At 42.8% G+C, this 27,467-nt stretch overlaps 1 protein-coding gene across 8 annotated transcripts in view; it reads right to left on the bottom strand.

The window, feature by feature from the left end:
* BCAS3 (BCAS3 microtubule associated cell migration factor) overlaps positions 1-27,467 on the bottom strand; it is a 717,859-nt gene that overhangs the window by 94,630 nt on the left and 595,762 nt on the right. The window lies entirely within an intron of this gene.

The raw sequence follows: 27,467 nt of genomic DNA, 5'->3' as shown, positions 1-27,467 counted from the left end.
ATGGAGAAGAAAGCTAAGGTCCAGAGAGAAACCTATGACTTGCCCAAGGCCCCACAAAAAGCTACTGATGAAGCTGCAGGGAGACCCAAGTTAGCTGCTCAGCTGCTAGTTCATTTTGCTACAACAAAATACTAATTGGTAGTCGTTTGATACTATTGGAAACAGTCTTTTTAGGGGACGACATCCCTTAGAGAAAGAAAAATACTTGGCTATAGAGAAAAGTAGAATGTGCTACCAACAGTGGACGGAATAAAAATACCGTTGAGAGCATAGCTGTTAGGTAGAAGTTATTCTCACAGTGAACACGAACACCTGTACTTTTCCTAGATTTCTGATTTCACCCTCTCCACCAGACTCAGCTTGCTTCATTTTGACTCTGCCCATCAACCACTGAGGACCCCCATCACACTGACCTCCCTTCAACAAGAACACCTGGGCTTGGCTTTCTCTGCAGTTTTGCCCCTTTGCTTATTTCCACAGGGGTCTAGGTCCCCCCTGACTGCTGCTTTAATCATTTGTTAATTTGCTTAAACATCTGGTCAAATTTTGGAAATAACAGGAGGGTTTAGGTGAACTTCTCTTGGATGCTGAGAGTTTTCACGTGCCCATCTCTGCCCTCCCCCGGCATACGCACACACCACTAGATCACCAGACAGTCTAAGCCAATAAAGAAAAAGTCAAGGAGTATGACTTTGGCTTCCCTTTCTCTCGGCTGTTCTTTAGGCTCCTTAACTCAGTATGTTCCAAAGTGAACACACCTTCTCTCCTCCATCCCCAGCCTCTTCCTCTGTGACTGGTACTGCTTTCTACTCAGTTATCAAGCCAGAATTTGAGTGGCATCTTAGACTCCCACCTTTCTATTGCATTCTAAATCCCATATGCATTGACTGTCATGGAGCCCCTGAATTTCCTTTCCCATGTTGGAGCCTCCTCTCCATTCCTCCTATCCCTACCTTACGGAAGGCATTCATCACTCCTCACTTCGATAAATAATTGGTACCTGGCGGTTTCCTGGATCCAGTCTCACCCCACTTCAATCAATTTTCCACACTGTAGCCTAAGTGGGTTTTCCGAAACACGTGTTGATCATATTACCTTGTTTAAAATTCCAAGGGGGCTCCCCAAAGCCTTCAGACTCTCTACCATGATACCCAACCTCCCCATGATCAGCCCTTTATTTCTCCTACAACTCCAAGCATTTATGTCTTATGTCCTGGCCATCCTGAACTAAACACAGCTCCTTGTTTGTGCTCTGTCTCCTCTTGTAAACGGACTTTGCAAGTGCTATTCCCTCTTCGCTGCTGCCTGGCTAATGGCAACTCATTCTTCAAGACTTGGTTTAGTCAATAATTTTTCCAGGATGCCTCCTCTGCCATGTGGTTGGTGCTTAATAAATTTCTGTTGAATAAATAAATAAACCAATAAAATGGTAGAAATATGTTCTAGTAAATACATCTTTTCCTACAGAAAAACATAGTAATAACTGCAAGAGGGACAGGAAAGAATTCACACTGGGGAATGAGAACTTTGGCTGGAGATGATGTCAATATTCGGGCTCTATTTCATGTACCTTCGTCAAAATTACCTTTTTCAAAAAGAGGCAGAATTCTGAAGAACAGCCTCTCCACAGAGAACCTGAAGTTTGAAAAAATATTATTACTGCCTGCCTTGGAACCACTGGGTTCCCTCAAACCCACTGGATGGGCCTTTGGGACCATCAACTCATAGTGATCGTGCTAGTTGCCTTTGCTGATTTTACCAGCAACTGTTTCATCAAATTGTCATTAGGGCTAACTCAAGGTAACCACCAGGAACTTGGAGAATGCATATGACCTCTGGGTAAAGCCTGTTTAACCTGACTGGAAGAATGAGAGAGTATGGAAACAGACATCTCATCTGTCTCTTATGGTAATGATACACATTTACATTCTATGTCGCTAGGAAGAAATTTTGGAAATATTTTTCTAAATATCACTGGCAAAACCAAACTCATTTTCAGGGGAGAAAGAAACTTCTCATATCCCTTTTGGGCTGATGCAGGAGCTGTCTAAGCAACTGTTGTGTTGAAAATTGTGATGACCTACAGAAATTTCTTTTTTTTTTTGAGATGGAGTCTTGCTCTGTTGCCCAGGCTGGAGTGCAATGGCGCAATCTTGGCTCACTGCAACCTCCGCCTCCCAGGTTCAAGTGATTCTCCTGCCTCAGCCTCCTGAGTAGCTGGGATTACAGATGTGCATCACCACGCCCAGCTAATTTTTTTTTTTTTTTTTTTAGTAGAGACGGGGGTTTCACCATGTTGGTCAGGCTGGTCTCGAACTCCTGACCTCGTGATCTACCCGCCTCGGCCTCCCAAAGTGCTGGGATTACAGGCATGAGCCACCGTGCCCCGCCTGACCTACAGAAATTTCAAACGGCAACCATGGACATCCCAACACGACAGTTTTTTGACCTGAGTGGTATCAGAAATAGGCTTTACTATAACCAGGTAAATACCTGGACAAAGGAACCCTCATCGGGAAGGCACTGTCACTCTTGGCAGCAGCAATCCCACAGGAAAGGAGTTCCCCTGGCAGAGACAGAGAGACAGCTACTCATCTGACGAAACTCTCTCAGTCTGTCCTTTGCCTTGGGGATTACGCTGGGCATTTAGTGTCAGAGACAGGGGTTCTCTGCCCATCCTCCCCAGAAGCCAGGCTGCTCTCCAGCAGAAGTCTCCATCACCAACGCCTCTTTGCGTATCACCTGCTCCTTATAAACCACTTCTCTTGAGAATAAAGTTTAAGGAAGGATGAAAAGCGTTGCTGCCCAGGCTCCCTAGTAATCCAGCACAATCATTCCAGATGTTGTGACCCACCATTTAAAGGGAATTCCTTGTCTGGACTGCCTCTCTGGGGCAGCTTATTAGGGAGCATACCCTCCAAGGGCTTAGAGAGAAGCCTCGGGACAGCACATCTCCAATCAAGACTTCAGCACTTAGCAGGGACTGTTTAGAAGGTGCGATTCTCAGCTTGTCTCCTTCATAAAGTGACACCAAGCCCTTCCTGCCAGACACAGTCTTGAGTAGTGATGTCATCAGAGGCTTGGAGGCTGTCTTTGTTTCCTGAATTACTAAGGCAGCTGATGTTTAACTGACCTGCCATACTGAAGGCACCATAGGGGCAGAGAGGGCTGACTTCGGGGCAAAGATCTCAAGAGTAGCAATGAACCAGAAGTCTCAAGAGAAACTGCCTTATGATGTTTGGGGAAGACTGAGCTCGTCCCAAAGACCAGCTGCATCAAATACAGACTAAATCCCAGCAACGGAGACTGGATGGAGCACGTCTTAATGTTTTTAAGTGACAATACAATGTTTTGAGAATCCAGACAAATACAGGGACAGAAGAGATGAAACAGAAGAGTACTCAATGAGGTAGGGCATTTCTGCTACCCAGCCTGGGCCTGAGACTCAACTATGTTAAGAACTCAAGGCCTTTCAAGGCCAGTTTGCCCACCAACACCTGAAGAAGTGTGTTAAAATAGCACTAGACAAAATGTCTATTTCTTATCCCTCCTCAGGCTTCCTGAACTCATACAACCAGCATGGAATTTTTTAATAACAAAAGGAATTCCAAATACCACGCTGCGGCTAGCATAACTCTGCTTGTTCCTTGTATGACTTAATCAAATCAAATGTTTAAAGATACTTAGGATGGATGACTTTCCCTAGGCTGGTGGGAAGTTCCTTGTCCCTCAAATAAAGAGGGAAAGGACCCGTGAGTGGGGACATCATAGTACTACCACCTATTTGTGGGCCTGGAATAAAAACATATGATATTATATTGCAAGACTTTTTTCAAACATGATGAGTAACTCCATTATAAGTGTAACTACAGTAGTTGGGATCTGCTCTATACATTTATTGTATTTTAAAATAACAACTTATTTTGGAGACTGGAAAATACAAGGCTGAAATACTCTATTGCTTAACTATTTAACTAGAGATACAACAACCTACTTTGCAGAAAAATGATGCTGTGGCTCACGCCTGTAATCCCAGTACTTTGGGAGGCCAAGGAGGGTGGATCCCTTGAGGTCAGGAGTTCAAGACCAGCCTGGCCAACATGGTGAAACCTCTCCTCTACCAAAAGAATACAAAAATCAGCCAGGCACAGTGGCGTACACCTGTAGTCCCAGACACCTGGGAGGCTGAAGTGGAAGGATCGCTTGAACCTGGAAGGCAGAGGTTGCCGTGAGCTGAGATCGTGCCACTGCACTCCAGCCTGGGTGACAGAGTTAGAACCTGTCTGAAAAATAAAAATGAGGTGCTATTTCCAGTAGATCCTGCACATAATGGAACTTAAGGATATGACCCTATATAGTTCCTCATAGCACCAGCCCTATAGTCTTCTCTCTTTCATACTTGACAGTGCTGATCCCTGGTCATATGGCAACAGCATGAGGGTTGTGATTTAATGTCTTAGAAATGGCTGGGTCCATATACCTGTCACTTCCAAGTGACAGAATACGAAGACCTTGTTCTGCTATCCTCTACGGGACTTCTCTGGGCCCTAATAGTCTTGTCTTAAAAACGAGCCAAGAAGGTTAAACGTGCAGTTCTTAACTTTTTTTTTCACCATCTCAACATATCTGATGATAGGCAGCTCTCCTATTAGTAAGAGTGGGAATGATTTTCAAACTGGGGTGAGGGAGGTAAGGCAGGAGAGAAGTTATCAGAATCTCTTGGAGTAGAGGGGCAGGAGGATTTTCTCAAGCTATAAGTGAGATTTCCAACCTGCACGATTTCTAATATCCCTTCTAAAGATGAAACTATGACTATTTCCACACCTACCCTTTAATTTTCCCTCCATTTGTTCCCAAATGAAGTTGGGGCCACCTCCCGTTCAAGATTACATCAGTAATAATTTTTACGAACATACTGGTGGTCTCTGAGCTTGCTTACAGAACATGAGTCCACAGAAGAAATGTGCTGGTTGCCAAATTTCAGCAGTTATTGGCATTTATACTCTGAGAAAACTTTACCAAAAATTTTATACATATGTCAAATTATACACTTGTCAAGAATAACCCCCCATAAATAACCTTCTTCTGGCTTATTTGAACATTGGTTATTGCTTACGTTTATATGATTTAATTGGAGATTTTTAAAGTTGAAGGGTTCAGCTTTGCAAACATTCTGTATGTATTGATGAAAAACAGACATCCTAGGCAGATTTTTTAAAAATGAAATTCACATACTTCGTTACTTGCATGACATCATGTAAGTGATAGTTTGCAAGGTTCTGGCAATCTGTTTATGAAGTACACATATGGGCATAAGAATAGGGGACCCTCTGTATTCTCCCAACCTGGCCACACCTGCCTGACCCCCAAGCATAAAGGACCCCTCACCCCTCATTTCTTTTTTCTTGTTTTTTGAGACGGAGCCTCGCTCTGTCACCCAGGCTGGAGTGCATGGCTTGATCTCGGCTCACTGCAACCTCTGCCTCCTGGGTTCAAGCGATTCTCATGCCTCAGCCTCCTGAGTAGCTGGGATTACAGGCACCCACCACCACGCCTGGCTAATTTTTGTATTTTTATTAGAGATGGGGTTTTGCCACATTGCCCAGGCTAGTCTCGAATTCCTGAGCTCAAAGTGATCTGCCCACCTCGGCCTCCCAAAGTGCTAGGATTACAGGTGTGAGCCACCATGCCCGGCCCCTCATTTCTTTTCAAATCAAACTAGGGGACTATCCTTTTCTCTTAATTCTCTGCAAAACTACCTGGAATAAAAAAAGAAAAATACAAGAGCTGCTGTGAGAATGTTCAATGGCAAGGAAAGTGGGGGTGGGGTGGGGTTGGAACTCATCTAAAGAAAACATTGGGGTGATCCTAGAATCTATCCCCTGCAGGGGTGGGTGGGTGCCAAGTTCTGCATTTCCCCTAAATGATCCCAGCAGCTGCTCCACGTTATATGTGGCAAGTCTTCTAGGATCTCAAAGGGTTTTCAAAGTCATGCTGGCAGCTGCCTCCTGTCGCCCCACTCTATAATGATTGAACCTCTTGTTCCTTTTATAGAGTTGTTCTCTCCTAATAAAACACTAAATGCTGGTCTGAGCAACTGTTCCAGGATCACTAGATGCAATCCTCCCACCCTCTTCCTCCTCACCCTACATGCCTTATATTTCCTATCACAATGGACCCCTGTGTAAACTGCTCTGGACTGACTCACAGCAGCACGGGCGTGCATACAGGCTTGCAAGTGTGCACACACCGACACACGCACAACCACCATCAGCCCACTTTCAACCAAACCTGAACTCCAAATCCATTTCCAGCTATTTTAAGAGCTGCTACTTTAAAACTGGGCAACCATCCTACACACATGAAAGTGTACACGAAGCACAAACTGCCATAAATGAAGAACCGCAATTCATTGTGTCAGGAGCCTGCAGAGGTGATACCTTCAAGCTGTTTGTCAGAATAAAAAGCTGTGACTTGTCAGCTCTTGGATGGGAAGCACAGCAAAACAAGCCATTTTTTTCCCGGCAAATATGAACCACATTTTAAAGGTGTGAACCCTTTCCAAACTTCAAAATGCAAATGGAAACAACATACCAATCTAGCAGTTGGCTTGAAAACAGTTCCTAGCTCATCTCAAATCTCACAATCCTTCTCTACGTCATAATCCGGGAGCTACAGAAAGCAAGCTCAATTCCCCTCCCCATATCAAGTATAGTAATGTTTAAAAGTGGCCTTTATTTTTAAGGTTTCATGCTACTTTATATGTAATCATGTTTTAAATATTTCCTTTTAAGATGGTAAGTTTCTCCAGAGTTGGAGCCTGGGTTATTCGTTTCTTTTGTTTGTTTGTTTGTTTAAATCACCAATAGCTAGCAAAGTACCTGGTAGGCTGTAGTTGTTCATCAAATGTTTGCTGAATAAACAAGTGAAACCCTAAACACAAAATGGACTTGGTTCGCCAGTGCTTGGCTAAAATAGGCAAACTAGGCTGGGCGCGGTGGCTCACGTCTGTAATCCCAGCGCTTTGGGAGGCCAAGGCGGGCGGATTATGAGGTCAGGAGATCGAGATCATCCTGGCTAACATGGTGAAACCCCGTCTCTACTAAAAATACAAAAAATTAGCCGGGCGTGGTGGCAGGCACCTGTAGTCCCAGCTACTTGGGAGGCTGAGGCAGAAGAATGGCATGAACCCGGGAGGTGGAGCTCACAGTGAGCCGAGATCGCGCCACTGCACTCCAGCCTGGGCAACAGAGCGAGACTCTGACTCAAAAAAAAAAAAAAAAATGCAAACTAAAAAGTCCCTTGACCACATTTACTCCCAAGATTTTCAAGGCTTTTTTTTCTGGGCTTTTAATGATGGAATCCTACCTTCCTGGAACAATTCTGTTGAAGTAATGGGCATTTGACTATAAAGGAATAAACAGAAAGAAGCTTCAAGCCCTAATGGGTAGTAAACAAATTAGAGGCACCCAAATTCTCTGTCGTTTTTCGTTATCTAGATCTCTCTGAAAGTATAAATTAAAAAGCTATAATTGGTGATTTAATATTTTAGCTCACATTGGTTTATTTTTGGTTACTAAGTGCTAAGCATTTTATTTAAACTGATTTTTTTTTCTATTATGAACATCTTAAACATATATAAGCAGAGAGAATGGTATAATAAACCCCACTGCCAGCTTTAACAATTAACCAATTCATGCCACTCTTTTTTCATCTATATAATTTTTAACTTACGTTTTGTGACAATCAGACTTCTGCTTACTGCTCCTCAATTAGCTTATAATTACTACCAACTTCTTAGTTTGAGAAAACTCCCACCCAGAAGGTGGACGTTTTGAGCCAAAATATGACATTTGACATGGGTGCAGCTGCTTAAAATATGTCTTCATTAAAGTCAGATGAAGGAGATAAGCTTAGTTTTGGCCTCCAAAGGAACACAAAGTTTGCATTTTTTCTTTTAAGTATAAAAGTAGAACTCTTTCCACCACCACACTCCCTTCCCATGCTCCCTTTACACACACGAACCCAAGTAAACACCCTAATTTCTGAAAAACTTAGTGTCCCAGACCTTTTGGCTATCAGCACTCACATCAGTTTCCCAGTTGCTTTGCTCACACTTTGAAGGAAACCTGGAGGCAAGGACACGGGGCAAAATAAACACTCAAACAAATTGATTCTAAGGAACAGACCTTTATACCTCTCTTCGCTTTTATGGCTTAAGATGGTGCAAAAATGTTACTTACTCCCTAAACAGTTATTAGTCTCTGTAATGTAACATAGCAGATACTTTCTAAATCCTTTTAGCCTTCTCCCCCTTACTGGAAAGATCATCATTTTTTTTTATTTCAAAGTGGATTTAATAAAGAAAAGGAGTGCTGTTAAAGTAATACGTGAGGCTTTGACATTAAGCAGTGCAACCCTGTGGAGTCGGCAAGAACAGGGTCTCTAATCTCCAGTGATTTATAGAGGCTCTTCCTTCATCTCTGTACTTGCGGAGGGCCAAAAAGTTTAGAGACAGGCTGGCGTCCCTCTTACTCCACACCACTAACTCCTGCTGGCCAGCCTGCCTGCTCAAACTTTTAACCCTTTAGCTGTTACTTGACAGCACACCCATTAAAGCCAGTTTCTTTGCTCTCAGAGGACAGAGTGGTTTCACATGGCAGTAATGTACGTGGAGGTAAACAGCCATGTCTGATGTTGAGAAATTACAAGCGAAGAGCAAAAAGGAAGCTAAAAATCAAGCTGAGATCATGTGAAGATGTCTGGAAATGGTCAGAAGAGAGACCCCTTTCCATGAGTGACTAGAGTCTGTTGGGCCAGCACCCCCACCACACCCCGCCACTCTGAGTGAGCCAGCTGAGTCATGGGGGTACATTCTCTCCCAAGTAATGCTTAGTACTTGGAATTATAACTCAAGGTCAAAGTCAAAGTTACAGAATATGGTTAGAAAGATTAGATGACATGAAGAGTCTGAAACAAGTTGTTCCAACAAGTGGACTAAGGGGTGGAAAGGAGGGTGCACTTGTGTTGGGCCTTGCCCAAGAGGAAATGTGCAGAGGGGCCATTAGGCCTGCGCGGCCCTTCCCGAATGGGACGGATCATTTTAAACATTGTATTGGTTATAGATAAATACTATGAGCATGTTTTCATGCTCCACCCCTATCCTCCAAACCAAAATCTGCTGTTCTAAGGCTTTTTTGAATACCAAGGTACCTGGAAAACACCAGCCACCATCCTGGCTAGGCCAGGATTTGGTGGTTCTCAGTACAGCCCTTTCGCCCATGGCTGGGTACAAGGCCTGCTTGGAGGATTGGCATGTGGGGTGGTAGCTTCTTTCTAGGCATCTCTGCATTAAAAACTGTCAAGAAAATTTCCAGTCCTTTAGTGCGCCATATCTTGTGGTTGCTGCCGACTTGGTTCCTTGTCTCTATCAGTCAGACAAGAAAGCACTCCTCCTAAGCCCACTGGGAATGAAGGAGAACTTGACCTTGGTCAAGGTCTTGGGCTGAACTTCAACTTTTAAAAGATCAAAGCACCACATTTGCCAACAAGGACTCACTGGGGATCTGAAGTAGAAAGTGCATGCCAACCTAAAGCTAGGACAATCTATAGCAGAGATGGCTCTGGGACAAAGCCCTTGTACTTGATAACCTTGGGCCCTTGCTGCCTGGATCCACTCCCAACAAAGAAACATACAGAGCCCCACTTTAAGAGGCTTTCTGGAATCAAGCACCCAGGTCAAGAAGTAAGACTGACAAAGATCAACACTACATACTTTAGGGCCAGCAGATGACAAGTCAAGGTCACAAAATTCACAACCGATAATAGCACAGCAAGCCATCAAAGACCTTACACTTTCCCTCCCCATAGCCCATGTAATTTCTTTGATTCAAGCTGATTGAGTGCCTCATTTAATTGAGTGGTTAAGGAAGGAACCAAGGCAGAGACAGGGAGTGACTTGCTGAAGAGCACACAGCCAGTTGGTAAGAAAGTCAGCAACAGAGCCCAGGGCTTCTGACTCACTGTCTTTTACACTTTGGTGTAGAGTAACAAGCTAGAGTTGTAAAGATATCAGAACCAAGTTCGAGTCCCGATTCCTCTGCAAGTTACTTAATCCCTGCAACCTTCAGCTTGCTCCTCTTAAAACAGAAATAATGGTACCTTTTCAATGCTGTGACTATTACATGAGAAAATGAACAAAAATACTTAGAACAATACTTGGCACATAGTATGTACTGAACAAATGTGAATATCCTATTGTTGTTATTACTGCTTTTTCTTCAGAAAGTCAATAATAAGTGTACTTTTTTGGCTTGTTGGTGTTTTTTTGTTTTGTTTTTTGTTTTTTGACACAGGGTCTCACTCTGTCACCCAGGCTGGAGTGTAATGATGCCATCTTGGCTCACTGTAGCCACCACCTCCTGGGCTCAAGTGATCCTCCTGCCTCAGCCTCAGTAGTAGCTGGGACTGTAGGTGCCCATCACCATGCCTGGCTAATTTTTTGATTTTTCATAGAGACGAGGTCTCACTATGTTGCTTAGGCTGGTCTTGAACTCCTGGGCTCAAGTGATCCTCCTGTCTTAGCCTCCCAAAGTGCTGGGATTAGAGGTGTGAGCCACCACGCCCTGCAAAGTACACTTTCTTGGAACAGCATGTGGCCCTCAAGCTGACTCCACGTTGCTCTGAACAAATGCAGTATGGCAGACAATTTTCCCCAAGACAGCCCCTACCGCAGGCTTCCTCCTCTCTGCTGCAGCATCTACCACATTTGGTTCTCATTTATCTCTATAGAGATCTGTTCCCCAACTCCATAGAGTTTTTTTTTTTTTTTTTAAGAGTCTCGCTCTGTTGCCCAGGCTGGAGTGAAGTGGCGCGATCTCGGCTCACTGCAAGCTCCGCCTCCCGGGTTCACGCCATTCTCCTGCCTCAGCCTCCCCAGTAGCTAAGACTACAGGCGCCCGCCACCACGCCCGGCTAATTTTTTGTATTTTTAGTAGAGATGGGGTTTCACCGTGTTAGCCAGGATGGTCTCGATCTCCTGACCTTGTGATCCACCCACCTCAGCCTCCCAAAGTGCTGGGATTACAGGCGTGAGCCACCGCGCCCGGCCTCCATAGAGCTCTTTAGGTGTAAAGACCATGGCATCTTTCTAGTTGCATCTCTGGTGTCTGGCTCAGTAGGTGGCCCATAAAGTTTCAGTGAATGAATAAATGAATGAATGCAGTATAAAGGTCCTAGAAAGCATTCTCTGTCTTTCCTCACCCTGGCCAGGATCTCTGTAGTGTAATTTGCCTCAATATGCTAACTTCTCACTCTGGTAAGCCCTTGGCAGAGTTTAGAGACCAAACATATTTACAGTCCAACCTTCTCTGAAGGTGACATGCTCCTCTGGCTGCCCTGGGAGCTGCCTTCACAACGGTGTAAAGCGAGTATTTAACTTAGCCCTGCCAACAGCATGCCCACAGATCCTGGCACACTGCTAGCACTCTCTGCTGGTGTGAAAATCCCTATTCTGACATGTTATTTTTTGGTCTTGCACCAAGCAGCAGCATGCTAACGTGAGAAAATCTGGAGAAACCCTTCTAGGTCCAGTCATCGATGGCCTCCAGGGTCATAAACACCACGTCGGATTCCTATCCTGCTGGCCATTTACCAGCCTCCCAATAACCAGAGGCCTCTGCACACGCCAGACTTCACCAGCACAGGAGTGGGCGCAGACATCAGTATAAACCCAGCAACCTCTGCTTCATCTGCTCACGATAACTTTCAAATGCAGATTCAGAGAACTCAGAAGCAAGAGGAAATGTCTCATATTCGGCAGCGCCCCACCCCCGCAGACCCTCCGCACCCCGCCCTGCAGGCTCCCCAAGGGATGGTTGCAAAGATCTACCCTTTGAAAGCTGCAAAGAAATCCCAGAGGAAGATGTGTGCAGAGTTTAAGCTACTTTGTAGCAGTCTGTTGACTCACACTCACACACTGGGAACTCTCTGGAAAAAACTTCCCACCAGTTGTTTCCTTTATGAAATGTTTCTGGTCCATGAGTAAAAAGGTGTCATGATATTGACAGTCAAAGCCTGGGGCTGGTTTTAGGTCTGAGGTTTCACAAGACAAACTGCAATATTCATGTATTCACGTAACTTGTGTGTGTGTGTAAGCTAAGTCTTGAAACTAAAAAAAAATTGGTAGAGCTTTAGAATTTAGAGGACTAAGGCTGATTCGCCTAAAGTAGGGACTGGAGATGGGAGGGAAGACATGAGAAATTCGAGTCTCAGCTGCAGGCTCCTTTACCTTTGGGAAACTGCAGATCCGCAGCTCCTAGCTCCTAGTCTCTCGTCTCCTGGATAAACAAGCCTTATCGGCCACCCACAGTACTTCAGTTAGTAAAAGGGCTTAGGAATGTAAATCACATTGGAGTGAAGTGTGATTCTAATTTGCACTTAATCAAAGCCAATTAGAAGTACATTATTTACACAAAGTCCATGCATCTCAATTATGCCTAGCACAGCTCAAGACAGTTTTGAGCCCAGACCTTAATTCTGCTTAATTAGAGGAGTAAACATTTTCATTGAGTCAATCCTCTAGTCTAGTCTAGTCTAGATCCCATGGATAAACCAAACCAAGCATGTAGAGCTTTTCACTTTAGAGCCAAATAAAGTGTAACTGACATCTGTTGAAAACCTGCAGAAAACAAAGTATTCAGACCTGGAAGTTATGTTGGAGAAGTAGCACTCAGTTCTCTCTTTTATATACATTTATTAGCAGGGACTCTGCCGTGCACCGTTATATTTGTTTCCCCTTCCTTTGCTGCATTTTAGCAAGAAACACACACACACACACACACACACACACACACACACACACACACACACACACACAACCTAGGAGAATGGGAAAAGCAAAACACCCCAATTTAGTTCTCAAGTGATACTTTTCATTTCTCTGGTTCCTGTGGTCCCTGGTCTGCCCAGGTGGAAGCAGTTTCAGGATAGTTGGTTTGAATCACTAGGGGACAGAAGAGACCCCGAGGTTAGCATCAGTCAGTAGGCATGGTCCCAACAGAGACCAAGGACAGGAATTTAGGGCAGCAAAGCTTTCAGAAGCCTACAGACAGGAGAACCAGGAGAGAACCTTGATGACACTTGCTTGAAAACTTCACTTATACATTCATTCAACAACAGGCATTAGCTAGGTGCTGGGGAAGCTTCTGCTGTCCCTTCTGAGGTGGCATCAGGTCACTGTGCTATGCCCTGCCATGCCTGGGCAAATCTCCTCACTGTTGAGTGGAGGCTTTCCTAAGCAGAGACCCTGAGAGCTCTTCTGAGGATTCCTTCTCTACCTTTGCAACAACTGGCATGGCCTTAAGGGAACAAATAAATGCCCAGATAGGCTGAAAAGCTAGTTAGAATGAAGCCTAAACAGCAGGAGGGAAAAAAAAAAAAAAGAGTAGAGGGAAAAAAAAACGCAGTTGTGGGCTGCACTGCTAATTGCAAAGAGCCCAGAAGCAGCATCGGAGGTGAACAAGTCTTCAGATTGTGTCCGGAATTGGTTCCTTCCGGTGGGTTCTTGGGTCTGGCTGATTTCAAGAACCAGCCGCGGACCCTCGCGATGAGTGTTACAGTTCTTAAAGATGGTATGTCTGGAGTTTGTTCCTTGAGATGCTCAGATGTGTCCAGTGTTTCTTCCTTCCGGTCGGTTCGTGGTCTCGCTGACTTCATTCTCAGGAATGAAGCCACAGACCTTCCTGGTGAGTGTTACAGCTCATAAAGCTAGTGTGGACCCAGAGTGAGCAGCAGCAAGATTTATTGTGAAGAGTGAAAGAACAAACCTTCCTGACATAGAAGGGGACCTGAGCAGGTTTGCGACTGCTGGGGCGGGTGGGGGGGAGGTGGCCAATTTTTATTCCCTTATTTGGCCCTGCCCACATCCTGCTGATTGGTCCATTTTACAGAGTGATGATTGGTCCATTTTTACAGAGTGCTGATTGGTGTGTTTACAAACCTTTAGCTAGACACAGAGCGCTGATTGGTGCATTTACAATCCTTTAGCTAGACAGAAAAGTTCTCCAAGTCCCCACCCAACCCAGAAGCCCAGCCGGCTTCACCTCTCAAGATCGTAATACCAAAGGTACAACTAAAGCTGCCCAGGTGAATCAGTTCAAGTTCTAACTGCTTAAAAATCAACTTACAACTGGGTGTGGTGGCCTGCTGTCTCAGCTACTTGGGGGGCTGAGGCAGGAGGACTGTTTGAGCCCAGGAGGTTGAGGCTGCAGTGAGCTATGACTGCGTCACTGCATTCCAACCTGGGTGACAGAGCGAAACCCTGTCTCTAAAATTTTTTTTAAAAAAATCAATTTACGGCCAAGTGCGGTGGCTCACGCCTGTAATCTCAGCAGTTTGGGAGGCTGAGGAAGGTGGATTACGAGGTCAGAAGATTGAGACCATCCTGGCTAACACATTGAAACCCTGTCTCGACTAAAAATACAAAAAATTAGCCAGGCATGGTGGCGGTCGCCTGTAGTCCCAGCTACTTGGGAGGCTGAGGCAGGAGAATGGCGTGAACCCAGGAGGCGGAGGTTGCAGTGAGCTGAGATGGCACCACTGCACTCCAGCCTGGGCGACAGAGCCAGACTCCGTCTCAAAAAAAAAAGAAAAAAAATCAATTTACTTTTGCGACCTCATTTTGGTACAAATCCCCTCTAAATTCACTTGGTCTTCCCTTCATCATCGCTGATGAACTAAATAGGAGAGTTAACTAAATATAATAGGGAGAATGAGCTAAACGTAATATAAAGTACTTAGCATAGAGTGGGTGCTTAATGTCTGCTGGATGAAGCTAACTAGTTTGAATGTGTTATAGTCCTCCAAACCAAGACTAGTTGAATTCATTGGTACTTTTCCAGTAAAAATGGTCACCTTTGTATTAAAACATAAATAAAACGGTAAAATCTCTGAAGGAACTAGGCAGCACCATTGAATGTCATGGCTGCCCAATTGTTTTCAATACCAAAAGGAGCAACGTGGAGCAAAAAAACCAACACAACTTTTAGTATTACAACATCACTACATCATAGTATTATTTAAATAAAAGATGCCATGGGCTGATTTAGTTTTAAAGGGGGAAAATCACAGTCAAAAAAATTTATATATAAAAATATAAAATATGTATTATATATAATATACAAATATATTAAAAATATATATTTGTACTGTGATTTCTCCCCTTCATTAAAACTCATTTAATTACTTGCACATTTAAGCTCTGTGCATTTCCCTCTGTGAAAAAATTATCTTGATAAAAAATGTTTAAAATTCACATTTTGGGTAGATAAAGGGATGATGCAATGTGACCAACTCATTAAACCAAAATGGAAATTCTCTCAAAGTGAGGTATAGAGACTTCTGGAAGGGTCTGGTTCATAATCCTCTGTGTTGATGGGCTTCCTTCTTTTTCAAACACCCCAGATACTCTGTTTTATTAACAACAACCAATACAAACATAAGTTTCTATAACTTGGGCATTCAACTTGTCCTTGGAGGCTCCCTCGCTGACACAGGAGGTCACATCTGTCTAAGAGTAAGCCAACGAAACCAACTTTAGTTCCCAGAAGACTTTGCCTTTGAACTCTTTCAGCCCAATAAAAGTGAACTCTCTGTCCTGGAATATTATGCAAATGTCCTGCCCACTTTTTCCAACCATCCTACTCTTAAAAGGTACTAGTTTGGACACTTGGGGAGAACCTTTCACCAGAGGCCCAATTGCCCCTTCTCATTCAGCTCCCAACCAAGGCTCAGGAAAGCCTTCTCATTGGTAAGGTATTCCCAAAGAAGCAATAAAGAAAACCCCACATTTATGAGCTTTGCTTTTTCCTAGAGACAAATTTTATTTCAAACCTGAGACCAATTAGGGAGAAAAATAATAAAAGCATATATGAATGTGTTCACTGAAAAACTGTCCCAAATAATTTCTTTATACTTTAAAAAGGACTTTCTCATATACTAAATTCACTTGATCTTATTAGATATTCACAAAAATGCAGGAGGCAGGTACCTAGTAACTAGTTTGAATGTGTTATAGTTAGTTGTCAATGAGGTCTTCTGAATCCAAATTCAGTCTTCCTGTCATTACATGAAACAGCCTAAATTGAAATAGCTGTTTAGAAAAAAGTCTTGAACATCTATTATGTGCACAACAGTCTTGTAAAAAGGAAGTAGCGGAAAAGAAAGTAAAAATTTACCATAAAACGAAGAATTTTTTTAAAAACAGAGAAACGAGAAAGCTATACTTAATATGATACAAACCCCAGAAATTATTGATAAACACATAAAATTTAAAATTTGTATGGCAAAGATACTGACAAACTTGGAAAAATATTTATAATATATATGATAGAGTGCTAATTTGCTTAGTATATAGAAAGCTCCTCCAAATCAATATGAATAAGATAAAAAACCCAATATAAAGATGGGTAAAGGCCATGAACAATGAAAGAACTAAATATGGCATTTAAATTTGTGAAAATACGTTCCATGCCAGTCTAAGAGAAATGCAAATTTAAATTACAATAAAATGACACATTGAATCTGATTTGCAGAGACCAAAAAATCTGATAACACACTGTACTGGCAAGGCGTAGAGAAATAAGTACTCTCATACCTGGGGGTGGGAGTATAACTTAGTATGGTGACTATGATGGAAAATCTGACATTAAATAATGAAATTACAAAAAATTCCTAGGTCACTTATCCTTTGACCTGGGAATTCTACTTCTAAGAACTATTTATACAGATGAAATTACACAAATGTCCTAAGATGTAAAATATTTACTTTAACACTGTTTATAATGACAAAAGATTGAAGACCATCTATACATCCAACAATAGGCATTGTGAAATAAATTGTGGAAAACTATGTTGTCTCTAAGGAAATTCTATAAATACTAAAAAAGGAAAAATCTCCAAGATGTATTGATATATGGAAAGAGTGTGCATAGTAGTGTATTTTTTTGATGCAAAGAAAAAAGGATGCACAGAATATCTTTGGAATGATACACAGCAAACTGCTGACAGTGATTATTTCCTCTGGGCAAGGATTGGGAGATAAGAGTAGGTCTCTTTTTATACCATTCTGTGCCTGATTTTCTTTTTAAACCACATAGTATGTAATACCTTTGCAGAAGGCTTAGATACTGCGGGAATACAGCAGGCCAATCAGTTAGGACTAGTTGGAGAAAGCTTCAACCTGTTAAGGGTCGAGACATTCCCAGAGAGCTCCATCTTTGCTGCCCAAATGATCAGGCATGTGTGAAGAGAACTGGCGGAAGCTTTAGCTCCGGCGCTGCCCACTTTAAGCACTAATCTGTCATAAGAATACACTTGGAGGGGGTCACTTCTTGCTGAACACACACACAGCAACGCCAATCTTTTCGTGTGAATACACCTTTTGTTTCAAGTTAAAATAAGCTTTTACTTTCATTATTTTATCAAATCTATACAACCACACTCCAAGGTAGGTACTGTTACTCCTGCTATATAGATCTATTCATTGAAGCACAGAGAATTAATTACTCATACAAGATGTGAGATCTTTAAGTGGCAAAGTTGTGACTCAAACCTGAATCCTGATTCCAAATTAGACACTTTCTACCAGGTCAACTACCTCACATTCCCTTCCAAAGACAAATCTGATGACCTCCCCAAGTTGGACTCAGTGATAACCAATAGCCTCTTGGACTTTAAGAAACAATAACTGTCTTTGAGGTGGACTACTGTTGATCCTATGTCTGTATCTATCACAAAGATAATTGCAAGTGGTTGGAATTTGCTCAGAATCCTGCTTCTTTCTGTAATGTCTTTCTTCATTCAAAAATGGAAAGAGTACTGAACCACGAGTGAGGAGATAATGGTACCAAATCCCAGGCCTAGCCTAACTTGGTGGGTAACTTTGGCATAATACTTCCTCTCTCTGGGCACCAGGGTCTTCGAGCATAAAGGAAGAGATTTGGAGTAGAAGAGTTCTGAGGTCCCTTACAACTCTACTCTTTGTGGAACCAGAGGATTTCTTGAGTTCTGCTGACAGTAGGGAGAAATTACCCAAGAGACAAATATTTGACTAAAGGAAAGTACTTATAGTTCTGGAGCCAAGCTAAACAAAGAGTTAATGTAGACTCAGAAGGAGCAGGATTGAGAGAAAAGAAAGATGTAGAGACATGGAGAGGGAGAAAAAGTGAGCCAAAGGAGATTTAGCAAAGCTGGTACTGCCACAGTCATCCAATCAGCCTGCAGCAGCCAAGCCCAACTTGGCTTGTGGTTACCTGCCTAGTTTTTTTTTTTTTTCTTCACTCAAGCAGAGGGACCAGTGCCACCTCACCATGGAGGCCCAGTGGCTTAGCCCACTATTTTAAACATGGTTTGTGGTCTACACCAGGATGGACTGAACAACTCTGTGTCCTCCAAGGGATTAAGACTGAATGTAATATATGCTTATCCCAAGGCAGTGATGAGGCCTGGTGTACAGTCACTGGGCCACATCAAAATTAGACCCACAGCTGTTCTAAAAATATCCTCTGCTGAGGCCCCAAGGGAAAGTTTGCAAAATACAAACTGGCTTGTGAATCTCTTAGCCACCACGGGCTAGGCAGAAGCTGCTCTTCAAGAAGAACCCAAACAATAAGGAATGGAATGGAACCCCTGATCTGTGCACAAACCTGCCCACAAAGGGCATCACTGACTGATGGAAAGAGAAGAAAGAAGCGAGAGCTTCTGTTCTATTAGGTGTGTCAGACCTAGGCTGCCTTAAAAAAAAAAAAGATTTATTGAGATATAATTCACCTAACATACAATTCACCCACTTAAAGTATATAATTCAGGCTAGGTATGGTGGCTCACGCCTGTAATCCCAACACTTTGGGAGGCTGAGATGGGCGGATCACTTGAGGTCAGGAGTTCAAGACCAGCCTGGCCAACATAGTAAAACCCCGTCTCTACTAAAAATACAAAAATTAGCCAGGCATGGTGGCACATGCCTGTAATCCCAGCTACTCAAGAGGCTGAGGCAGGAGACTCACTTGAATCTGGAAGGAGGTTGCAGTGAGCCCAGACATGCCACTGTACTCCAGCCTGGGTGACAAAGCAAGACTCCATCTTTAAAAAAAAAAAAAAGTACATAATTCAATGGCTTTTAGTGTATTCACAGAATTGTGCAACCATCACCACAATCTATTTTAGAAGATTTTGATTGTTCTGAAAAGAAACCCTGTACCCCTTAGCCACTACCTCCCAATCTCCCCATATCCCCAAGTCCTAGGAAACCACTACTAATCTACTTTCTGTCTCTATAGATTTTCCTATTCTGGACATGTCATATAAGTGGAACCATATTGGCTGGTTCTTCCAGTCACAGATATTTTCAAGGCTGATCTTTGCTGCAGTATGTATGAAAATTTCATTCCTTTTTATGGAATATTTTGTGTTCCATTGTAGGAACACACCACATTTTGTTTATCCATGAATGTGTTGGAATACTTAGGGTGCTGGCATCTTTGGGCTATAGTGAATAATGCCGCAAGGAACGCAGAAGCATCTGTTCCTGTTCCTGCATTCAATTCCTTTGGGTACGTCCATCCAACAGTTGATAGAGGCTGGGCATGGTGGCACACACCTGTAAACCCAGCACTGTGGGAGGCCAAGGTGGGTGGATCATGTGAGCCCAGGAGTTTGAGATAAGCCTGGGAACATGGCGAAACTCTGTCTCTACAAAAAACACAAAAATTATCTGGGAACGGTGGCTCATGCCTGTAATCCCAGCACTTTGAGAGGCCGAGGCGGGCGGATCACAAGGTCAGGAGTTCAAGACCAGCCTGGCCAACATGGTGAAACCCCGTCTCTACTAAAAATACAAAAATTAGCTGGGCATCGTGGCATGTGTCTGTAATCCCAGCTACTCGGGAGGCTGAGGCAGGAGAATTGCTTGAATCAGGACCCGGGAGGCAGAGGTTGCAGTGAACCAAGATTGTACCACCTCACTCCAGCCTGGGCTACACAGTGCGACTCCGTCAAACAAAACAAAACAAAACAAAAAAAACCATTTTTTGTGTGGATATGTTTTCATTTCTTTTGGGTATACACCTGGGTGTGGAATTGTTGGATAATAGGGTAACTCTGTTAACCATTTGAGAAATTGCCAGTTTGCTAAAGGAGCTGCACCATTTTACATTCCTGCCAGCAGTGTATGAGGGTTACAACTTCTCCACATCATTATTAACACTTGTTATTATCTATCTTTTTGATCATAGTCATCCTAGTGGGTGCCAAGTAGTATCTGCTTGTGGTTTTGAGTTGAATATCCCTGATGGTTAATGATGTTGGGCATCTTTTCACGTGATTATTGGCCATTGTGTATCTTCTTTGAAGAACTGTCTATTCAGATCCTTTGCCCATTTTTAATTGGGTTATATATCATTATTGTGTATGTATGTAGTCGTTCTTATATATTCTTATATATTCTAGATATAAGTCCCTTATCAGATATATGATTTGCAAAAATTTTCTCCCATTTTGTGGGTCATTTTTTACTTTCCTGATGTGATTCTTAGAAGCCTGAACGTTTTCTAGTTTGATAGTGTCCAGTTTATTATCTATTTTTCTCTTGTTTGTACTTTTGGTGTCATATGTAAGACACTACTGCCTAATCCATGGTCACAAAGATTTACTCATATGTTTTCTTCTAAGAGTTTTATAGCTTCACCTCTTACATTTAGGTCTTTGATCCATTTCGAGTTAATTTTTGTGTATGGTATGAGGTAGGGTCATGTGGATATTCAGTTGTCTCATCACCACCTTTTTTTTTTTTTTTTTTTTTGATACACGGTCTTGCTCTGTCACTCAGACTGGAGTACACTGACATGATCACAGCTCACTGCAACCTTGAACTCCTAGAAAAAGCGATCCTCCTGCCTCAGCCTTTTGAGTTACTAGGGCTATAGGCACACGCCACCATGCCCCTCTAAATTTTTTTTTTCCTATAAGAGACAAGGTCTCACTATGTTTCCCAGGCTGGTCTCAAACTCCTGGCCTCAAGTGATCCTCCTGCCTTGGCCTCCCAAAGCATTGTGATTACAGGCATGAGCCACCATGCCCAGCCTACCACTTGTTGAACCTACTATTCTTTCCTCATAGAAAATGTCTTGACATCCATGTTTAAAATTCAATTGACTGTAAATGTGAGGGTTATTTTTGGACTCTCAATTCTATTCCATTATGGTATATGTCTATCCTTATGCCAGTACCACACTGTCTTGATTACTGTAGCTTAGAAGTATATTTTGAAATTGAAAAGTCGAGGCCTTCAACTTTGTTCTTTTTCAAGATTATTTCGGCTTTTCTGCACCCTTTAATTTATATGTAAATTTTAGGATCAGCTTGTCAATTTCTGCAAATAAGTCAGCTTATTTGATAGAGATTTTGATAGAGATCATTTTGATAGAGATTGTGTTGAATCTGTAGATCAATTTGGGGAGCACTGCCGTCTTAACAATTTTGTCTTCTGATCTATAAACATGGAGTATCTTTCCATTTATTTAGTTCTTCTGTAATTTCTCCCAGTGATTTGTAGTTTATAAAATTTTTACTTCGGTTAAATTTATTCCTGAGTGCTTTGTTCTTTTTGATGCTACTGTAAATGAAATAGCTTTCCTAATTTTATTTGCGGTTTGCTCATTGCTACTGTATAGAAACACAAGTGATTTTTTGTTTGTTTGTTTGTTTTTGAGATGGAGTCTCGTCCTGTAGCCCAGGCTGGAGTGCAATGGCACGATCTTGGCTCACTGCAACCTCTGCCTCCCAGGTTCAAGCGATTCTCCTGCCTCACTCTCCCAAGTAGCTGGGATTACAGGCGCTCACCACCATGCCTGGCTAATTTTTTAATGTATCTTTAGTAGAAATGGGGTTTCACCATGTTGGTCAGCCTGGTCTTGAACTCCTGACCTCATGATCCGCCCACCTCAGCCTCCCAAAGTGCTGAGATTACAGGCGTGAGCCACCGCACCCGGCCAACACAAGTGATTTTTATATACTGATAGTATATCCTACAACCTTGCAAAATAGGTTGCCGTTTATAAGGTTTTATACCTAAGGCTATCAAAAAACTATTAAGTATTATAATGACTTTGTACTGTATCAATTTAGCTAATCTGGAACTACGATTCAGATAATTCTCTTCCATGTATGATTATGAGTTGGGGTTAATCATAAGAAAAATTTCCATGAGATTTGGAAGGTGGAAGACGGCAGCAATCATTACGCTCTGAAGGTTAAATGTAGGGCACACGGTGCTGTGGCAGTTTATGCTTACTGTCACTGATGTGCTGGACAGCCTGCCGGGCTACATGTCTCCCAGCTCTCATGAGATAGTCTCCTTCAAATTATCTGACTTCTGGGCCAAGTGCATGTGCAGCTCTGTAGTGAACAGTGCCAGCTCCTTCTGCAGGTCAGTCAACCATTTTATCAAGGCTAAAGGCACTGACAAGGCTGCAGTGAGCCACCGCTCACTGTGATTGTGCCACTGCACTCCAGCCTGGGCGACAAGGTGCGATCCTGGCTGAGAAATGCACATGGGTTCCAATTTGCCCTTTCTCTCTGCCGCTAAACACTGAGCTTTCTTCCCAGCTTCAGCCCTGCACGACATTCAGGCCCACCAAGAGACTCAATGGCAACAGACTCTTCAACAGCACCAACAATCACATAAGGCCCTGTATAGACCTAATCCCTATAATGAATCCTTTATTCTATATACTTCCATTCAAGATCTATGATATTTACTTATTATAAATGGTATTGTTTTAAAATTTCAACTTCAGATTATTTGTTGATAGCACATAGACAATTCAATCAATTTTTACATATCGATCTTATATTCTGATGCTGTTAAACTTCTTATTAGTTCCAGTAGCTTTTCAAAAACAGATTTCAGGGTTGGGTGCAGTGGCTAATGCCTGTAATCCTAGTACTTTGGGAGGCTGACGTGAGAGGATCGCTTGAGCCCAGGAGTTGAGACTAGCCTGGGCAACATGGTGAGACCCCATCTCTACAAAAAAATTTAAAAAATTAGTGAAGTATGGTGGCGTTCATCTGTGGTCCCAGCTACTCAAATGCTGATCATTACTTGAGACCAGGAGATAGATGCTGAAGTGAGCCATGTTTGCACTACTGCACTCCAGCCTGAGTGACACTGCAAGACCCTGTCTCCAAATAAATTAATAAAATTAGATTTCATAGGTTTTTCTACACAGACAATTATGTTTCCTAGCAATAGAAACAGTTTTACTTCTTCCCTTCCAATTGAGATGCTTTTGGTTTATTTTTCCTTAGTGCACTAGCTAGAACCTCCTGTACTTGGGTGAATAGCAGTGGTGAGAGTGGACATCCCTTGCTGTGTTCCTGATCTTAGGAGAAAGCTTTCAGTCTTCATTATGTGTGGTGTTGGCTGTAGGTTTTTAATATAAGGAAGTTCAAACAGCTATTAAAAACATGTTCAGGCCGGCGCAGTGGCTCACACCTGTAATCCCAGCACTTTGGGAGGCCGCAGTGGGTGGATCACCTGAGGTCAGGAGTTTGAGACCAGCCTGGCCAACATGGTGAAACCCCGTCTCTACTAAAAATACAAAAATTAGGGGGGTGTGGTGGCACACGCCTGTGATCCCAGCTACTCAGGAGGCTGAGGCAGGAGAACTGCTTGAACCCAGGAGGCAGAGGTTGCAGTGAGCAGAGATTGTGCCACTGCACTCCAGCCTGGGTGACAAACTGAGAACTTGTCTCAAAAAAAAAAAAAAAAAAAAAAAGATTTTAAAGAAAGTATGAACACAACCATCATTCTCAGCAAACTATCACAAGGACAAAAAACTAAACACCGCATGTTCTCACTCATAGGTGGGAAATGAACAATGAGAACACATGGACACAGGAAGGGGAACATCACACACCGGGGACTGTTGTGGGATGGGGGGATGGGGGAGGGATAGCATTAGGAGATATACCTAATGCTAAATGACAAGTTAATGGGTGCAGCACACCAACATGGCACATGTATACATATGTAACAAACCTGCACGTTGTGCACATGTACCCTAAAACTTAAAGTATAATAATAATAAAATTTAAAAAATAAAATAAAATAAATCAAGCCAGTGGGGGAAAAAAAGAATGAAGATAGGAAACGGGAGATATATAAAAAGAACCAAACATAACTTCTAAAAATAAAAAATTCACTAAATTGACTTGACAAAAGATTAAACACTACAGAGACCTATACACTTGAAGATACAGCAATAGAAACTAAACTGTAGTACAGAGAAAAAGAAAACTTCTAAGAAAAAAAAAAAAGAACAGAGCCACAGTGACCCATGCGACAATATTAGTGGTCTGATACATGAAACCAGAGTCTTAGAGGGAGGGTCAGGCATTAAAAATTTTTGAAAAAAATAACCAGAAAATTTTCAAATTTGATAAAAATGATAAACTCATAGAACCAAGAAACTCAACAAACTATAAAATAGGATATACATAAATAAAACCAATCCAGAGCACATCATCATCAAAATGGTGAGAAACAGATAAGCAAATCTTAAAAGTAGCCAGAGGTAAAAGACGTATGACATACAGAACAAAGAATAACTGCTAACTTCTTGTCAGAATCCACACAAGCCAGAATGACATCTGGCTTTTAAAAAAATGGTATTTTTTAAATGCAGCATTATATTCAGCAAAATATCCCTTAAAATAAAGGTAGTCAGTCTGGGCAACATGGCAAAACCCCATCTCTACAAAAAATACAAAAAATTAGCCAGGGGTGGTGGTGCGCGCCTGTAGTCCCAGCTACTTGGGGGACTGAGGTGGGAGGATCGCTTGAGCTCGGGAGGTTGAGGCTGCCAGTGAGCCATGATCATGCCACTGCACTCCAACCTGGGTGACAAAGTGAGACCATGTCTCAGAAAAAAAAAAATAAAATAAAGGCAAAACAGACATTTTTAGACAAAAGCTAAGAGAATTCTAGCTAGCATACTGGTATTTCAAGAAATGTTAACAGAAATCTGGGTGAAGGAAAATTGAAACTCAGATCTACATAAAGGAATTACCAAGGCAAGGAAGTAAGCCAAGAAAGAACACAGGGGATACAGGAGGGCATAGGAGATCTAATGCAGAAGTGAGCCAAAGGGACTCCCCAGCGTGACAGTGAAGAGAGACCACAGACGATGCTGTTTCAGGTATGAAGGTCAACACGTCTAGATTGGGGCAGATATCAAGAGATAAAAAGGCAAAATTGATACAAAATGTAATGTATCTGAACAGGAGTAGATCTAGTTATGGATAGCCTGAAACTTACACACTACGACTTATATATGAAAGTAATTTTTACTTAGAATGAGGAGAGATGATCAAAATTACTTTTTTTTTTTTTTTTTGAGACAGGGTTTCACTCTGTCACCCAGCTGGAGTGCAGTGGTGCACTCCCGGCTCACTGCAACCTTGACCTCCTGGGCTCAAGCAATCCTCCCACCTCAGCCTCCCGAGTAGCTGAGACCACAGGTGTGGTCTCATGAGATCATGCCTGGCTAATTTTTGTATTTTTTGTAGAGACAGGGTTTTGCCATGTTGCTGAGGATGGTCTCGAGCTCCTGAGCTCAAGCAATCTGCCCGCCTCAGCCTCCCAAAGTGCTGGGATTACAGGCATGAGCCTCTGTGCCCTGGGCAAAATTACATGTTTTTAAACACTCACAAACACCATAAATATCACCAAATCCTAAAAAACAACCTAGTATTTTTCATTAAGCACCCAAAAAGATTCTAAAATTCTTATTTTCTTATATTTTGGCTGCATACTCATTGATTGCTTCTGTATACAATATGTTTGAAGTGCTTTTCTATAGAAGGAATATATTTCAGTCTTTTCTTTAAAACATAGATGACAGTCTCTTCAATTAATGGTAGCCAGGCATGATGGCTTACATCTCTAATTCCAGCACTTTTGGAGGCCCAGGTGGGAGGACTGCTTGAGGCCAGGAGTTCAAGACCAGCCTGGGCAACAGAACGATACATCATCTCTACAAAAAATAAAAAAAATTGCTGGGCATGGTGGTGTGTGCCTGTAGTCTCAGCAACTTGAGAAGCTGCGGCAGAAGGACTGCTTGGGCTCAGGAATGTGAGGCTGCAGTGAGGTATGATTGCACCATTGCACTCCTGTCTGGGCAACAGAGAGAGACCTTGTTCAAACAAAACAAAACAAAAACCCCAAATGGTTCTAGGAAAACTGGTTAACTACATGCGAAAGAATAAAGTTGGGGCCGAGTGTGATGGCTCACGCCTGTAATCCTAGCACTTTGGCAGGCTGAGGCAGCTGGATTACTTGAGGTCAGGAGTTCGAAACCAGCCCGGTCAACATGGTGAAACCCCGTCTCTACTAAACACACACACACACACACACACACACACACACACACACACACACAGAGCTGGGCGTGATGGTGGGCACCTGTAATCCCAGCTACCCGGGAGGCTGAGGCAGGAGAATCACTTGAACCCAGAAGACAGAGGTTGCAGTGAGCCAAGATCGCACCACTGCACTCCAGCCTGGGTAACAGAGCGAGACTCCACCTAAGACAAAAAAAAAAAAAAAAAATCCGGGCGTGGTGGCTTACACCTGTAATCCCAGCACTTTGGGAGGCTGAGGCAGGCGGATCACGAGGTCAGGAGTTCAAGACCAGCCTGGCCAACATGGTGAAACCCATCTCTACTAAAAATACAAAAAACTAGTCGGGCATGGTGGCACGTGCCTGTAATCCCAGCTACTCGGGAGGCTGAGGCAGGAGAATCACTTGAACCCAGGAGGCAGAGGTTGCAGTGAACCGAGATGGTGCCACTGTACTCCAGCCTGGGCAACAGAGCGAGACTCCATTTCAAAAAAAAAAAAAAAGAATAAAAGTTGGATCCTTCCCTTACACCATGTACAAAAAACTCAAAATGTGTTAAAGACCTAAATATACCCAGGTGTGGTGGCTCATGCCTGTAATCCCAGGACTTTGGGAGGCTGAGGCAGGCGGATCACGAGATCAGGAGTTCGAGACCAGGCTGACCAACATGGAGAAACCCGGTCTCTACTAAAAATACAAAATTAGCCTGGCATGGTGGCATATGCCTATAATCCCAGCTACTCGGGAGGCTGAGGCAGGAGAATTGCTTGAACCCTGTAATCCCAGCTACTTGGGAGGCAGAGGTTGCAGTGAGCCGAGATTGCACCATTGCACTCCAGCCTGGGCAACAAGAGTGAAACTTCATCTCAAAACAAACAAACAAAACAAAACAAAAAATATAAACCTGAAACTATAAAACTACCTGAAGAAAACATAGGGGAGAAGTTTCATTACATTGGATTTAGCAATGATTTGTAACACATGATAACAAAAGCGCAGGCAATGAAA

Source organism: Pan paniscus, chromosome 19, assembly GCF_029289425.2.
Source record: "Pan paniscus chromosome 19, NHGRI_mPanPan1-v2.0_pri, whole genome shotgun sequence".
In the NCBI taxonomy this organism is placed as follows: Eukaryota; Metazoa; Chordata; class Mammalia; order Primates; family Hominidae; genus Pan; species Pan paniscus.
This window is presented reverse-complemented; position numbering and strand designations above follow the sequence as displayed.